The 17,716-nt window shown below is 43.4% G+C and overlaps 1 protein-coding gene across 1 annotated transcript in view; it reads left to right on the top strand.

Annotated features, from left to right (window-relative positions):
- RAD54L2 (RAD54 like 2) overlaps positions 1–17,716 on the top strand; it is a 2,252,401-nt gene that overhangs the window by 1,516,402 nt on the left and 718,283 nt on the right. The gene's annotated exons all lie outside the window — the stretch shown is intronic.

The raw sequence follows: 17,716 nt of genomic DNA, 5'->3' as shown, positions 1-17,716 counted from the left end.
GCCAGCTCCTGTGTTTTCAGTTACCGAAGTCATCAAAAAGCTAAGTACCCCATTGGGGAACCTTTTCTTGCCTCAGCCAATGTCAGATAAAACTGCAAAAGTTAATAATTGTTTGTCTTGTGGTAAACAAATACCTCATAAGGACTTTCATTCTTACTGCCTTCCCTGCCTGGGCCCAGACCACGACGTCTCGGCCTGTGCTGCCTGTGCTTGCTTCAATAAGCGCACACTCAGGCGCCGGGCAGAATTTGCTGTAGACTTTTTTTGGGGAAAATTTCTCCTATATCATGCCGTCGGAACAACCAACAACACATATTTCCAAAAAACGGAAGGACCGGGACCGACATTCTCGGCCCGCGACTTCCACAGACGCCACACCAAAGCCTACCGCAAGTGCATCAGTCTCTTCGGAGGCGGTAATTCAACCGCTCCAGACCGATGACACCGCTTTACCGCACACTTCGGTCCCAGAGGTTACCCCGGTGCCGGCTGTTGATTTTCCTCCTCAAACCGAAGACCAGGATTTACCTGACACCATACCGGTGGATAAAGTTACTCCAGCATGTGGGGCAGCTAGGCCTCCGGTCTCTATGTCCATCAAGGCCTACACACGTGCTAAGGCTGCCAGCCAGGCTAAGGCTCACCCTCCTAAAGCCTTTTCCCAGGGTTCCACTTTTGATAAACAGATCATGACTTTAGCTGCAGATCTAATTTCTTTAATCAGAGGCTCTCGGGTACATCCAGACAGAGGTTCTCAGCCGCCTGCAGATAAAAGGCCTAGGGTTGAGCAGACAGATACCCTTTCCTCAGATGAAGCCTCTGGGGACTCGGACCATTCAGATTCCCAGGAAGAATCCTTCCAGGCCTACGAGGATTCTGATGCTGATGAATCCATTCCCTCTGCCTCTCCTCCAGAGGATATTTCTTTCGGGGAAATTCTCCACTCCATGAGAGAGCATTTTCAGTGGCAGGGCCAGGATTTCTCTGACTCCAGGAAAAGGCTACGTACGTTCCTTAAGTTACCCCAGCACAGGCCTTTAGCTATTCCACCAGTGTTAAATGTATTGGATGATGTGTACTCAGACTCCAGTGCTTCCCCTGATTCTCTCCCTCCTGCTCCTGTCAAGCCAGACAGATATTACAGGGTTCCTGAAACACATAAGCATCTCTTTAAGGCCCACTCTGTGGATCTAGAAACTATTTCTCAGGGGCCCAAAGGAGTGGCCACCTCCACGGCCAAAAACCCTTTGTCCGCAGACAGGGAATCTAGGTCCTTGGAGAGATGGGGCAAAAAAGTTTATACCTCAACCACCCTTGCCATGAGGGCACTTAACTGTCTTTTTCATATGTTTCAGTATCAGGATTTCTTGTTGGATGATTTGCAGAAAAAGTTAGCCTCTCCTGAGCCTTTAGATAGAAAGGCCTTGCAGGATTTGGTTCATAATACTCAGCAGGTTAGCAATCATTTTCTTCAGTGTGGTTATGATGCATTGGAAGCTTCATGTAGGGCAGCTATGACAGGGGCCGTCATACGTAGACATGCTTGGTTAAAAGAACAGGCATTGCCAGATCATGTTAAAGTAAAGCTCCTAGATGCACCTCTGGAAAAACAGAAGCTATTTGGTGCTATTGCACAGGATGTGTTGAAATCTATTGAGGAAAAGGCTAAATCAGTACAAACAGTCAAAGATTTCCTCCAGGTTCAGCCACCGAGGTTCAGCAGGAATTGGCCTTCAAAGAATTGGTCCTTTCCAGACACTGACAAGTTCCAAAGGGGAAAAAACAGGTGTGCTCGAGGTAGAGGGCAATACCGAGGCTCCTACAGGGGCCGCCAATGGCAACCAACTATTCAGAGAAGTGGCGCAGGGACTTCTACTGGTCCACAGGGACAATCACAATGACTTGACTTTGACACCGCCGACCAAGGCTCAAAGAGAAGCGCCTTTAGGCGGAAAATTATCCTTATTTTCAAAGAATTGGCACGTTTTAACAAAGGACAAATGGATTCTGGACATAATAGGCAAAGGTTACAAGTTCCACTTCCATACCTGACCAACAAAACAAGGCATGCCAAACCTGCCACAAAATCAAAGGGCAGAGGCACTCATACAAGTTTCAAACCTGTTACAGATCAAAAAAGGTTCCTCCTCAGGAACAAGGCCAGGGATTCTACTCAAGACTGTTCCTTGTTCCAAGAAAAGAAAAGCAATGGAGACCTATACTGGACTTGTCCGCTCTAAACACTTTTCTCATTGTGCCAAAATTCAAAATGCTGACGTTACAGCAACTTCTTCCCATGCTGGGCAAGGGGTCTTGGCTGGTTACTCTGAACCTCAAGGAGGCATACCTGCATGTCCCAATCAGACACAGTTGCAGAAGATACCTCAGATTTCTTGCAGGGTCAGAGCATTATCAATTCTCAGCATTGCCGTTTGGCTTATCTACTGCGCCCAGAGTATTCACGAAATGCCTGGCATCAGTAATTGCACATTGCAGACTCAAATATACCCTTACCTGGACGACTGCCTTATACAAGCGGACAGCAAACAAGCCTTGATAAGAAACTTGGACTATGTCATACACTTACTACAGGCTTTGGGATACACAGTCAACATTCAAAAATCAAGACTACTGCCATCCCAACAAATAATTTTTCTAGGAGCCAAACTGGACACAAACTCACAAATGGCTTTCCTCACAGAAGAAAAACAAGAACAATTACCAGATTACTTCAAAAGCCTAGCAAAGCTCACCCAGATGACTGCAAGGAAAATCCTGCAGGCCCTGGGTTTCATGGCATCTTGCATTCTTCTGATTCCACTGGCAAGACTACACATGAGAAAACTACAATGGTACCTAGAAAGTTTATGGTCTCAACACGGCCACAACTTAGAAGAAATTATACCACTCATTCCATGTCTTCAAAAAGAATTTTTGTGGTGGGCACAAGCAAGTCAATTAAACAAAGGCATGCCTTTCAACAAACCTCAAGCAAGTCAAACCATTACAACAGACACCTCAGATCATGGATGGGGGGCGCACATGGAGGGCAGATGCATGCAAGGGCAATGGGCTCCCCGGGAAATGCATCTGCACATGAATCAAAAAGAGATGTTGGCGGTGATTCATGCAATCGAGGCCTTCGGAAAATTTCTTCAGCAAGGTCATCTGCTAATAAAGACAGACAACACCACTGTCATGTGGTACATAAACAGGGAGGCACTCATTCTTACCCCCTTTGCAGACTAACAATGACTCTTTGGGAAAAGGCCCTGAAACTGAACTTACAGTTGCAATCCCAGTTTGTTCCAGGCAAGGACAATGTTCTGGCGGACAGTCTAAGCAGAAACATTTTGGACCCGCACGAATGGATGCTGCATCCAGACATTTTTTCACAAATAACCCATGCATGGGGAAGGCCGGACATAGATCTCTTTGCCTCTCACCTCAATCATCATCTGAAGAAGTTCTGTTCGAGGACACACCATCCTCAAGCCTGGAGAATGGATGCTCTCTCCTTCAGCTGGAATTCTCTGACAATCTATGCATTCCCACCTCTACCATTAATGACCAAGGTGTTACTAAAGATCAAAGCAGAGCAACCAACAGGTATCTTGATAGCTCCAGACTGGCCAAGGCAGCACTGGTATCCAATACTAAGGAGCATATCTCGCACCAAGCCGTGGCCCCTGCCTCAATGGCCTCTGCTTCTAACTCAGCACAATTACAGGACTGTTCATCCCAACCTGAAAACATTGCAGCTGACAGCTTGGAGGGTTCCATGACTTCTACCCATATCTCTCTCTCCAAAAGAGTTCAAGAGATCTTACTGGAAGCACGCAGACCTTCCACCAGAAAAACTTATTCAGCCAAATGGAAGAGATTCATCACCTGGAATGCCAACAAGGGTCAGGCTGCATCAGTATTAAGCATGCCACAGATACTAGAATACTTGGCAGAAATGCTTCATAGTGGCCTTTCATATTCTTCCATAAAAATACACGCTTCAGCAATCTCAGCAAAATACAACTGTGATCCACCTGTGTTTTCACATCCTTTGCTAAGACAGTTTCTAAGAGGGATAAAGAATATCAAACCTCCCAGGAAACCACCAGTGCCTGCATGGGACCTCAACTTCGTCTTGGAAAAATTAACTCTTCCTCCTTTTGAGCCAGCAGCATCTTCAGAAATGCAATTTCTCTCCTGGAAAACAGTTTTCCTGTTGGCAGTTACCTCAGCAAGAAGAGTCTTGGAGATACAGGCCCTCATGGCAGTACCTCCATTCCTCATTTTTCATCAGGACATAGTTTCTTTAAGAACCAATCCTTCATTCATGCCAAAAGTGATATCCAGGGTGTCTCTAAATCAAGCAATTCACCTGCCTACTTTCTTTCCCAGTCCTCAAAATAAAGGAGAAAAGCTGCTGCACACTTTGGACATACACAGACAATTACGCTACTACTTGGACAGAACAAAGGCCAACAGAAAGTCTGACCAACTATTTGTAGCTTACGCTGCTGGAGTGCAAGGAAAGGCAATTTCCAAACAAACAATTTCAAAATAGATTGGACACTGCATCAGATTCTGTTACTCTTTCCATGGAAAAGGTGTGCCAGCCAATATCAGGCCATACTCCACCAGAGCTATAGCCACCTCCACAGCCTTTTTAAGAGGGGTGGCTACAAAGGACATTCTAGAAGCTGCTACATGGAGCTCCGTGCATACATTTTCCAAACACTACAACCTGCCGTTATACTCCAGATCCCGTGCAGGCTTTGCTTCGGCAGTCCTGCAGGGCATTTTAGCTACACCATCTTTTTCTTGGATCCTACCACCCCCAGCTTGGCTATGGTATTCAACCCATATGTCAGGACTGCAGTTGCATTCTTGAAGGACATAGTACAGTTTTGTACCTACCATAAATGTAGATGTCCGATAGATATGCAACTGCAGTCAGGTTTACCCTCCCTCCTACCCCTCTGTAATTTATTTTTTTTGGGTCCACTACCCCTTTTCCAACTTAGCTGGGGATAGCTTTTATGGTGCATCTGTTTATTACTATTGTGCATGTCTGGAATTTTATGCATTCTCTAAATTTAGCCTTCCTTGGAGGGCACCTGGCATCTGGGACAAGAAAGACTGAAGAAGATGGTGCCGGATGCTTTTATACCCCAGCCGCTCTGACGTCGGGGAAGAGGCGACATCAGCCGACGCCGGACCCAGACTTTGGAATCCGGCCGACCGAGGGGCTGCCTGAGGCAGGACAACCCATATGTCAGGACTGCAGTTGCATATCTATCGGACATCTACATTTATGGTAGGTACAAAACTGTACTGTTCTCCTGCCGTGAGGCGGGTCCTCGGTCGGCCGAATTCCAAAGTCTAGGTCCGGCGTCGGTTGTCATCGCTTCTTCCCTGACGTCAGTGCAACAGGGGTATAAAAGAACCAGCCGACGCCATTTTCTTCAGTCTTTCTTGCCGCGCAGTGCCCGAAGCAGAAGCAGTTCGCAAGTGCCGGTCGGCTAGCTCCTGAGATTACAAAAAATTTGGAAACCGAAGTCTTCTTAAAAGCTAAGTACCCCGTTGGGGAAACTTTTCTTGCCTCAGACTGATGTCAGGCAAAGTTAATAATTGTATTTCTTGTGGGAAGCAAATACCGCATAAGGATTTCCATTCCCTCTGTATACCTTGTTTAGGCCCAGACCACGACGTCTCGGTCTGTCACTTTTGTGCTACCTTCAACAAACGCACTATTAAGCGTCGGGCGGAGTTCGCCCAGCATTTTTTTGGGAAAGCATTTAACTATACCATGTCGTCGGATACTCCGACTCCGGTTTTGTCTAAAAAAACGCAAAGACAAGGACCAACAATCGAGGTCCGCGGCCTCTACCGACACCACGCCAAAGCCGACTACACGTGCTCCGGTTCTCAGTGAGGTGCCTATGCAGCTCCTGATTACCAACGACACATCTTCGGCGGTGTCTCCTGTACCCGAGGTCTCAGGCTCCTCGGCCCACACCCCGACTACAGATACCGAAGCCACTCTTGGCGTTGAAACACAGAATGTGGACAGGTCCACCTCCACTCAAGGTGTCTTCAGACCTTCCTCTTCTTTCTCCATCAAGGCTTTCACCAAGTCTAAAGCAACCATGCACCCCAAGAGACCAGCTACACAGGGCCCATGCCTAAGAAACAGATGCTTAAAATGGCTGAGGATTTAATTACTCTAATCAGAGGTTCTCAGCCACCTCCGGACAAAAGGCCCAGAGTGGAGGAAGATTCCCCCTCCTCTGATCAGGGCTCCATTATTTCAGAACACTCTGATGATCAGGAACAGTCTTACTCCCCTTTTGACAACTCTGATGCAGAGGAGTCTATTCCTTCTGTATCCCCCCCTGAGGATTACTCATTTGGGGAAACTTTGCATACCTTAAGGGAACACTTTCACTGGAAGGCCAGGATTATTCAGATTCCAAGAAAAGGCTCAGGGAATTTCTTTTGTTACCCCAACACAGGCCTCTGGCTATACCTCCTGTCTTGGACATCCTAGATGATGTTTACTCGGATGCCTGCCTTAACCCGGACTCTCTACCTCCAGCTCCAGTTAAGCCTGACAGGTACTACAGGGTTCCTGACTCACACCAATTTCTTTACAAAAGCCATGCTGCTGACCTAGAAACCATCTCACAGGGGCCCAAGGGAGTTAAGGCTTCCATTGCCAAAAATCCATTGCCTTCCGAGAGAGATTCCAGATCCTTAGAAAGGTGGGGAAAAAAGGTATATACCTCTGCTACCTTAACCATGAGAGCCTTAAACTGTCAGTTTCATATGCTAAAATACCAACAGTTTCTGTTATCTCAATTGAAAAGTAAAATGTCACAACCTGAACAACCAGACTTGAAAGAGTTGCAGGATTTGATGCATAGTGCAGAAACAAGTGGGTAAACATACCTTACAATGTGGTTTTGATGCTCTAGAGGCCTCATGTAGAGCTGCTGTTACAGGCTCAGTCATATGTAGGCATGCCTGGCTCAAGGAACAAGCCTTGCCTGATCATGTCAAAGCTAAATTACTGGACGCCCCTCTTCAAAAGGATGTACCATTTGGGGCAAATGCTGAGGAAGTATTACGGAAAATGGAGGAAAAAGCTAAATCAATGCAAACTGTGAAAGAATTTCTGCAGGTTCAACCCCCACATTTTAGTAGAAATTGGCCTTCCAAAAACTGGTCCTTTCCTGCCACAGACAGACCCCAAAGAGGCAGATACAGGCGCCCGAGAGGCAGAGGACAATCACAAGGATCGTACAGAGGCAGACAATGGCAAGCTCCTACACAAAGAGGTGGTGAGGACAACTCACAATCTTTCAGAAAGCAAACCCAATGACTTTCCTCTTTGCAGGCCAACCAGGTCTCAAATGGCAGCCCCCTTAGGAGGAAAGCTGGCATTATTCTCAAAAAATTGGCATGTTGTCACAAAGGACAAATGGATCCTGGACATTATAAACAGAGGCTACAAATTCCATTTTCATACCCTTCCAAAAATGAGAGGCATGCCAAAACTGCCACACAATCAAAGGGCAGAGGCACAAAAGCAAATTTCAGATCTTATAAACGTGAAAGCTATTCAAGAGGTACCTACACAAGAACAAGGTCAAGGTTTTTATTCCAGGCTATTTCTGGTGCCAAGGAAGGGAAAAGATTGGAGACCTATTTTGGATCTTTCCATCCTAAACACATTCCTACTCGTACCAAAATTCAAGATGCTCACTCTACAGCAACTTCTTCCCATGCTGGGCAAGTAGTCTTGGCTGGCAACATTGGACCTCAAGGAGGCATACCTGCATGTCCCAATCAGACAAAATTGCAGAAGATACCTCAGATTTCTTGCAGGTTCAACCCATTATCAATTCTCTGCATTGCCCTTTGGCTTATCTACTGCGCCCAGAGTATTCACGAAATGCCTGGCATCAGTAATTGCCTACTGCAGACTTCAAGGGATACAAATATACCCTTATTTGGACGACTGCCTGATCCAAGCAGACAGCAAGCACATTCTTCTGAAACATCTGGCTTATGTAATAATGTTATTAAACTCTCTGGGATACGCAGTCAACAAAGAGAAATCAAGGCTAATACCCTCTCGGAATATCATTTTCCTGGGTGCCAATTTGGACACAAACACCCAGATGGCCTACCTCACGCCAGAGAAGCAGGGGCAACTAATTCAATATTTCAGAACACTGGCAAATTGCACCAGGCTGACTGCAAGGAAAATCCTGCAGGCTCTGGGATTCATGGCATCTTGCATCTTACTAATCCCATGTGCAAAGCTGCATATGAGAAAACTACAATGGTACCTAAAAAACATATGGTCTCAACACAGCCACAGTTTGGAAACAATAATACCACTAATTCCATGTCTGCAAAAGGAATTTCTGTGGTGGGCTCAAGCATGTCAAACAAACACAGGTCTTCCATTCAGCAAGCCTCAAGCAAATCAAGCCATCACAACAGATGCCTCGGACTACACCTGGGGGGCGCACATGACAGACCGGTGCATTCAGGGCAAATGGTCCCAAAAAGAAAAGCACCTTCACATCAATCAAAAAGAAATGCTAGCAGTAATAAATGCTATTATAGCTTTCAAGGACCTTCTACAACCAGGTCAACTATTGATAAGAACGGACAACACCACAGTTATGTGGTACATAAACAAGCAGGGAGGAGCACATTCTTATCCCCTATGCAGACTGGCCATGTCACTTTGGAACATGGCCATGGACTTACAGATGAAACTACAAGCACAGTATTTACCAGGCAAGGAAAACACGCTGGCAGACAACCTAAGCAGGAATATGACAGATCCACATGAATGGAAGTTGCATCCAAAAGTTTTTACAGAAATAATACAAGAATGGGGAAGGCCAGACATAGATCTCTTTGCCTCCCACAAAAATCATCAATTGACAAAATTCTGCTAGAGGATCTTCCATCCAAAGGCCTGGAGAGTGGACACTTTCTCTTTCAGTTGGACATCAATGACAGTTTATGCTTTCCCGCCTCTTCCTCTGCTGCCCAAAGTCCTATTGAAGACCAGAGCAGACAGACCAAAGATGAATCCTCATTGCTCCGGACTGGCCAAGGCAACACTGGTACCCACTCCTGAGGAGCCTGACGCATTCCCCTCCATGGACCCTACCTGTAATGCCTCTTCTACTGACTCAGCACAGCTTCAAAACTCTTCACAGTCAGCTAGAAACACTCAATCTAGCCGCATGGAAGATTCCTTAGCATCACAGCAGGCCCTACTCTCCAAGGAGGTGCAGGATGTCATTTTGGAGGTCAGAAGGCCATCAACTAGAAAAGCTTACTCCGCAAAATGGAAACGTTTTTGTGTCTGGAATGAGAAAAAGGGCCAGAACCCTGGAAAACTGAATTTACCTCAAATACTACAATATTTGACTGAACTGCTAAGCAGTGGACTTTCGTTCTCCTCCATCAAAATCCATGCCTCAGCCATTTCTGCAGAATACAACACAAATCCTCCTTTATTCTCTCACCCTCTTTTAAGACAGTTCCTCAGAGGGGCTAAGAATTTAAGACCTCCAAGGAAACAACCAATACCTGCTTGGGATCTCAATTTCATTCTGGAAAAACTGACTTTGCCTCCTTTTGAGCCAGCTGCCTCATCAGATTTGCAATATTTGTCCTGGAAAACAGCTTTCCTTCTGGCTATCACTTCAGCTCGTAGAGTTTCAGAACTACAGGCTCTCATGGCTGTCCAGCCTTTTATCATCTTCCATCAGGACAGAGTTTCCTTATGAACCAACTCGTCCTTTATGCCTAAAGTGGTATCCAGGGTAACTTTAAATCAGGCCATACATTTACCTACTTTTTATCCCAATCCTCAAAACAAAGGAGAGAGATTACTACATTCCTTGGACATCCACAGGCTACTGCGTTATTATTTGGACAGAACAAAACCTTTCAGAAAATCAGAACAGCTCTTTGTGGCCTATGCGGTAGGAGCTCAAGGAAAGCCAATTTCCAAACAAACCATCTCAAAATGGATAGCCCACTGCATACGCTTTTGCTATTCCTTTCATGGCAAAACTGTAGCTACAGGCATTAGAACTCATTCCACCAGGGCCACAGCCACCTCTGCAGCCTTCCTCAGAGGAGTTCCTACCAAGGATATTTTGGAAGCAGATAGCTTCTCCAAACACTACAACCTACCATTATACTCCAAATCTAGAGCAGGCTTTGCCACTGCAGTCTTGCAGGGCATTTTGGCTCCTCCTAGTTCCACCTAGTGCCTACCACCCTTTTCTTAGCTTTGGGATTCTACCCATCTGTTATGACTGCAGCTGTATGCACGATGAACATAGTACAGTTTTGTACCTATCATAAATGTAGATGTTCGAGTGCTAATACAGCTGCAGTCCAGGTTTCCCTCCCTCCTTTCCCTCTATGGGTATTCTTTTATGGTGTATTTGCTTGCAACTACTGTTGTTTGATTATATTGCATTGCATTTCTACATAATTTTATGTATTGCCTTCCTTCTGGGGGCACCTGACATCTGGGGCAAGAAAAACTGAAGAAAATGGCATTGGCTGGTTCTTTTATACCCCTGTCGCACTGACGTCAGGGAAGAAGCGACGACAACCGACGCCGGACCTAGACTTTGGAATTCGGCCGACCGAGGACCCGCCTGACGGCAGGAGAACCCATCTGTTATGACTGCAGCTGTATTAGCACTCGAACATCTACATTTATGGTAGGTACAAAACTGTACTTTACTCCTAACTGTTGACAGTTTAGTGGATAACATGGAAAAAGTGATGGCAATTTTATTTTGTAAAATACTTGTGTTTTTATCATATGAGTAGCTTGTCTGTGACACTCATTGTGCGTTATATGTAGCACAAGGCTGTACCGTAAGCTAACCTTGTCCTTAGTAATACTATGTTGTTGAGAATGAGAAGTAAATATTGCAAAAGGTAAAATTTCCAGTATTTTGTTAGCAATGATTATCCTTTTAATGTCTTCATCTGGTTTGTTTTTGTCAAATATCTGACATAGAAGCCGTACATAATTTAATACTGACAAGGAGATGTTAAACTTCACCTATTTGTCAGAATAATCTCTCTGTGCATGTCCACATGTATCAAATTCAGCTTTCCAGCAGGTGGCTTCCCAGCAGTGTTCCAAGCAATATTACATCCCATTAGCACATCCATATGTTATGTTTTGTTGCCATTATTTTTACTGTATGTTTAGATTGAATGGATTAAGTTCGTGGATTAAAGGGAATAGCAGTGAAGTTGTTTTCCACTTCCTCAAATACTTTTGCTTTTTCTCAAAGTTCAGATGTTCTGCCTGTGTTTGCAGCTTTCCTTCAAACCATACCGCTTTTGAGCTCTGTTTCTGCTATGAGGATAGGTTATTTGAAAATGTGAACTTAGTTTTCACCTTTTTTACTGATGCTGTGCATGCCCTTTATTTTGTGCTGTCAGAAGTTAGTTTAACTGTGGACTTAGCAAGGTTTAAAGGACGGATTTTTATCTGCACTCAGTTATTGTCATTAAGAGAGTTAAGTAGACAATGCGAACAGTCTCACATTTTTTTTATATTGTCACTCTGGTCTATATGTTGTTTTAGTTTTTATATACAGCTTCTTCCTGTAGGTATATGCACTTTAAACTTCAGCAAACTTGTAAGGTGGAGGAAGCAGCCATGTTTGTTTTCTTTATTCAATTTGTAAAGTTTTACATTTTCTTTCTAACATTTCTGTGGATGAAGCAGGTATTGAAGAGGCTGAGAGAGTGACAAATACAGCTGTATTTTCCAGCAACAGTCTAAGCTTTTCTGGTCAGTTTTCAGCAGTTCGTAAAGCTTTCCCACCCAGGTAGTCTGATTCTGCTGTAAAAGCACAGCACTGTTAGTTTTTGCATCACTTAACTCTAGGTTAGAATGTTGTAGTGCTGCCTTGGAATTCTTGAGGTATGATGTACCTGGTGCAGTAGTAAGATAATATAGAAGATGCACCTTCTGAGCACTTCACCTATTGAGGTTCAAAAACAGTTCACTATTGCAGTAACCTAAGCTATATGGATCCTACCACACACCGAAACAAGCCAGCTTCACAAAGGTAGGGTGCCTCCCACTTGCTGTCATGAGCTTAAGCAGAGCTCCATAAAAAGAGTGTTTTTTTTTTTTTTTTTGCTGCTGCTGAAGAGAATGCTTCTTTATCTGGCCCTGTGAAACACTCGGTTGGCTAGTGAATTTTAGCTGGGCAGATAAGTCTCTATTGGGGAAAGCCTTCCATTAACTTTTATGTTATGAAAACTTATGATCTGATGTCAGTTTTCATTCCATCCTCGACTGTTGGGTCTGATCCAGTCCCTTGGGTCTGTCTTGGTCATTGGAAAAGCTTGTGGCAATCTGGAACTCTTGAGCTTCTCCCTTACCCACAATGCACCAGCCCCCATTACCTTAGATCTCGTTTGCCACTTTGGTGACTGGACGTGGTCATCTTCAGCCGAGCTTCGCTTTGGAAGATAGGTATTTTCTTTTCTTTATTTGTAATTGAATTAATTTTACCTAATCCATACCCTGTTTTTCCGTTGATTTGAGAAGCCCTCTCTTTCACTTCTAATTTTGTCCCTCATTCCGTTTGGTAAATCTCTACCACCTTTTTTTTCTTTCTTTAATTTTTCACTCTTTCTCCCCTTCCCTCTCAGCAAAGTTTTTCTTCATTGTGGCTGCTTTTTGCTTTTCCGTGGTGCACTCAACTTCTGCACTTACAATACGCACACACACACACACACACACACACACACACACACACACACACACACACGGGGTTGTTGTTAGTATATAGCCTTATTAGGGCTTCAACACCCCCCCCCCCCAAGTGTTAACTGGGACCAGCGCTGTAGTGTCATGTTGAGAGAGAGAAAAGGCTTTTACTGTTGGCAAAATATTATCAGACCTCTGCCTTTTTAAAAAAAAAAAAAAAAAAAAAAAAGAAGTTGTGTACTGTCATCTTTGGAACCGGACCTTTTGATTCATGGTTTCATCTGTTCCTAATTTTTTTTTTTTTTTTTTTTTTTTTTGGGATTACTGGCAATTCACTGGCATATTGTTTAGAAATGAGTCAGGAAATGCTGACAGACATTTGACTTGAAGATTTTGCATCCTTCAGATGCTGTTTTTTAATGCAAAGCCTGTTCTGTTAATTTCCTAACTCTGTAATGAAAGCAAAGAGGGAAAAGGTATGTTGAGAGGTACAATCGGAAAGTTCCTGTGACCTTATCGTCTTATGTGTGCTGAGCATCCATTTGATATTTCCCATGTCTCACAACTGTATAGTCTTTGTCTGAATGTCATAGGGTTTGTGTTTCTCTGGCGAATTCTTGACATTGAAGTCACTTGATAATAGACTTTTGAGTTCACACTTTGAGTCCTTCGAAACATACATGGTATTACAGGACAGTTTATTCTAGTGGATTTGCATGTTTTTTAGGAGCAAAACTTTACTTTTCTCCCTTTACTTGCACTGAGAAGTTCAGAGGTATAATTATGTCTCAACAGTTTTTAGCTGAATGGCTGTTTTTTTTGTGTTGTGCTCCAGTAGACAGAGCTATGGTGTCAGATCCAAAGACTTCTTGACTGCCTTAGGATCGATCCATTTTTTTCTTTATTGCCGTAACTTTAGCCTGTTGATTATGGAGTCTGTGGCTTTCTAGCAGATTCACAGAGAACTGAACTCACAGATTAGTGTTGTATGTTGGGTTTTTGGACTTTATATCAGTCAGTACTTGCATGCTAACACGAATTTTGCTGTTTTTAGCAGTTTTAGGGATTTTGTTCTTGCATCACGAGTCACCTTCAGTTTGGATCAGAGCTTTGGTTTACCTGCACTAACTCTGTTTTTGTGTTGGGTGAGAATCGTGGTTTGGTCGATTCTTGGATCTAAGGGTTTAGTGTCTTTGGATTGGATACTTTCAGATCCAAAGCAAGTTTAGTCTTCAGATCCAAAACATCCTCTGATCAGAAACCAGTTGTATAAACTTAGTCTTCTTCGGATTCAAAACATCCTCTGATCTGAGAGTTTACCAGCCCTGGGATACAGTGCCTTTAATATAAGAAAATGGTTGTACGAAGTAGCCTCCTTGTAACCCGAGATCCTCTTATAGTCTCACACATACAATAATTCAAGCCACTTACCAAATCTGGAGATACCCAGCATACCTCTCAGCTATTTAGATTTTTGTACAGTGTCCAGATTTTTTGCCTCATATTTTTCTGGTCTGTCAACCATTAAATTTGAAGTTTTTTCTGGCAAATCATTGAGGCTTGACGTCACTAAATAATACCAAATAAGGACAGACATTTGAGTTTGACTTCATATCTTTCAGAAATTAAATAATGCAAAACCTGTTATTCCAACAGAGTTCTAACTTTATAGGAGCAATATTTAAAAGCTGTCCCTATTTTTGGTCCCTTGTTCCCCCATTATTTCTGACTCATCCAGATTTCTTGAGCTAAGAGGTTGAGAGGTATGGCACCCAGTAAAAAAACAATTAATTACTCTGTCCTGGGCTGGCATTTAGTATCCCATGCTGACAGACACTGCTGACAGCTACAAATTGGCATTAATAGTCTGCTAATGCTGAAGTGACATTTAAGGATGTCAACAAAAACTGTGCAGTTTGCAAGTCACTGTTGTGGCTACACTACTATGCTGTTCCCAAGACATAAGACAGTGTGTTAGAATTACATGTATAACATAAAACGTGTTCACAGTGGCCCACAAATAGCAGTAGTCCTGCCATAGATTTTCCAACAGATGTTATCAGAGCAGCTGCTACATTCTGCTATCTCGTATCACACACACACACACACACACACACACACACACACAGCTGTGAAAATGACTTTTCAGTAATGATGAGAGGTATGTCCATAATAGAAATATTGTACTGAATAGTCAACAATGTAGTATTATAGGTCACATGCAGCATGTCACACCTTTATGTTTTTACCTTAACAAACCATAGCCAGTGCTGTGGAGTGGCATAGCATATTATGCACACTTTCACTGTTCACAATGACCTTATGGTACCCAATGCAGGCAACCATGGCCTTTGGCAGGGCACACAGCTCATTACACATCCCTTTAATAGCTGCACTAATTTACCACTAAATGGCATTCGCAATTCACTGTGAATGAACATAGTACATGTTAAATCACTACCGTTTGCATTAACTGTAGTACCTGCTAAAGCAGAGGAAATGTCTAACAGCTACAGAATCTAAAATTTCTTCTGCAGGCATTCAGGAGGTCATATTTTTCCCTGCACCAGGAAACCTGACTAGAGTTAAACAGATACCTTTTTCATCTTTCTCCTCCCCATCTAAAAAGGAGTTTGTAAAGGTTCTTAGGTTCCGACTGGTAGCCGGTCATTGCCACTTCAGTATACTTTCCCTGGATCTCATCACAGCCCTTATGAACTTTGCCAAATGTACGGCAATATTAGCAAGTCACTTGAGACTACAGTGATTCCAGGTGTTTCCATATCCAGATGACTGGCGTATTTCCATCCCAACTAGGCATTAGCTTATGATATCAAAGGTGAAAGGTTGTCTATACATGTGCTTTTTTTTGCATATAGCTATTAACTACAAAAACAAAAAAGCAGGGAGGGGGGATACTTTGTGATACCAAGACTGCAGCCACTTAGTTCTTCAAGCTCTGGGATCAGTGGCTGCAGCAATAACACTAATACTATTTGCCAGGATTTTATATGAAAATTCTTCATTGCATGTTTGCTTCACAATGGTCATACTTCATCATTCCATGTCCATTTCAATACAAATCATCAATGTATGTAAGAAAGATCTCAAGTGGTGGGTTCAGTCAGACCAAATTCTACAAGGCTCTTTCTACTCCCTGACCCCCCCCCCCCAGCCCAAGGCCATACTAACTACATATATTTCCCAGCCAAGGAAGAGGGTCATTACCTGCAAAAGACACTCCAAGGCATATGGTCCCTCAGGGAGGCCAATTTCTGTACCAGTGTTCTAGAGATGAGAGCATTGCAGGCTTTTCAGGATGTTCTCCCTTTAAGAACAGTTGTGATTGAAACAAACGACATACCAGTTGTCTGCTCCTTCAGCAAACAAGGAGGAGCCAGATCTTATCCCCTCTGTCGAGAAGCCCTCAGGGGATAACATGAGCTATTTCATCTACACGTTTTTTTCACATCAACGCACATTCCTGGGAAACTGAGTGTGACCGAGAACAAACTGAGAAGATGCATTCTTCTACCTCATAAGTGGTTCCTCAGCAAGAACGTGACTGAAATGATTTTATGTCAGTGGAGCCAGCCTTGCTGCAATTTTTTTGCCTCTTCCCTAACAATGCAGCAGCTATTTTTGCCCTATTCCCTCCACAGGGGGGACTCACTGAGAGATGCTGTGCTTCAACATTGGGCCACCTTTATCCATATCCTCAAATCTCTCTGATTCCAGAAGTCCTACAGAAAGGTGCCAAGTTGAAGAACAGTTCATCCTCATTACACCGTACCAGCATCCACAGATTTAGTTTCCCTTCCTTTGGCCTCAATTAATTCACCAACCTTGGATTTTAGATCCATATCCAGACCTATTGTCTCACCCAACAAGTATGATCCATCCAGATATTCATAACCTCAAGCTGATGGCTAGGTTCCCCAGTCCCATTAATGGATAGACGACTATGCTTTCTGCAGCTGTCCAGCAGATATTATCTTCCCTTTAACCATTTACGAGGAAAGATTTAGACACTGGGCTCTTCAAATCATTTTCAACCCTCTTCTGCCTTGATTGGTAGCATTTTCCTATTCTTAACTCCACCCTTTAACAGAGGAACTACCACATCTACAGTTTAAGTTAATTTGGCAGCAGTTACTAATTTCCATAGTTGACTTGATTATTCCCCCACTAGCTTCCCATACGCTTTATAAAGCTTCCTTACAAGGCATACTTATAAAGACCTCCATTTAAAGATCCTACTCCTCCATGGGATTGGAATCTGGTACGGCAAGCCATTATCCATTTCCCCGTTTGAACCTGCCGATGACTGTGATTTTTAAATTTCTTTCTTCTGTCAGATGAATTTCTGATACTTAGGCTTTATCTGAGAAACCATCATATCTGATTTTTCACAAAGATACAGTCAAGTTATGAACTGAGGCATCTTTTTTTGCCCGAAGTAGTATCAGAATCTAATTTTAATCGATTCATCAATTTACCAGTATTCTTCACAAAAGATACAAACTGGGCGAAGAATGACTACTTTTATTGGATGTTTGTAGACAACTGTATGTCTGTTTACATAGAGCAAAAGACATCAGGACTGCAGAGTGTTTCTTTTGCAGATATGAAATTGGGTAAACCAGGGCTCATTTTTTTGTAGACTGGTAGCTTATTGGCTATATCTTTTATTTATAACAACTAGAATATCACATTACCAAAACAAATACAGGCTCATTCAAACAGATTCAAGGCAGTTGCCTCAAATTTGTAATCAAGAACATCCATGGATGACATTTGTGCAGGAGCAACATGATCTTTTCCCACGCCTTCATCAGTTATTAGAAATTGGATTTGGTCTTCCGAGGTGAACATGATTGGCCTCTGTGGTATTCAGCAGTATCCCTCCATGAG

This window comes from Protopterus annectens, chromosome 7.part0, assembly GCF_019279795.1.
Source record: "Protopterus annectens isolate FY-2018-M chromosome 7.part0, PAN1.0, whole genome shotgun sequence".
Taxonomy (NCBI): Eukaryota; Metazoa; Chordata; order Ceratodontiformes; family Protopteridae; genus Protopterus; species Protopterus annectens.
Note: the sequence above shows the minus strand (reverse complement) of the source record. Positions and strands in the feature narration are given on the sequence as shown.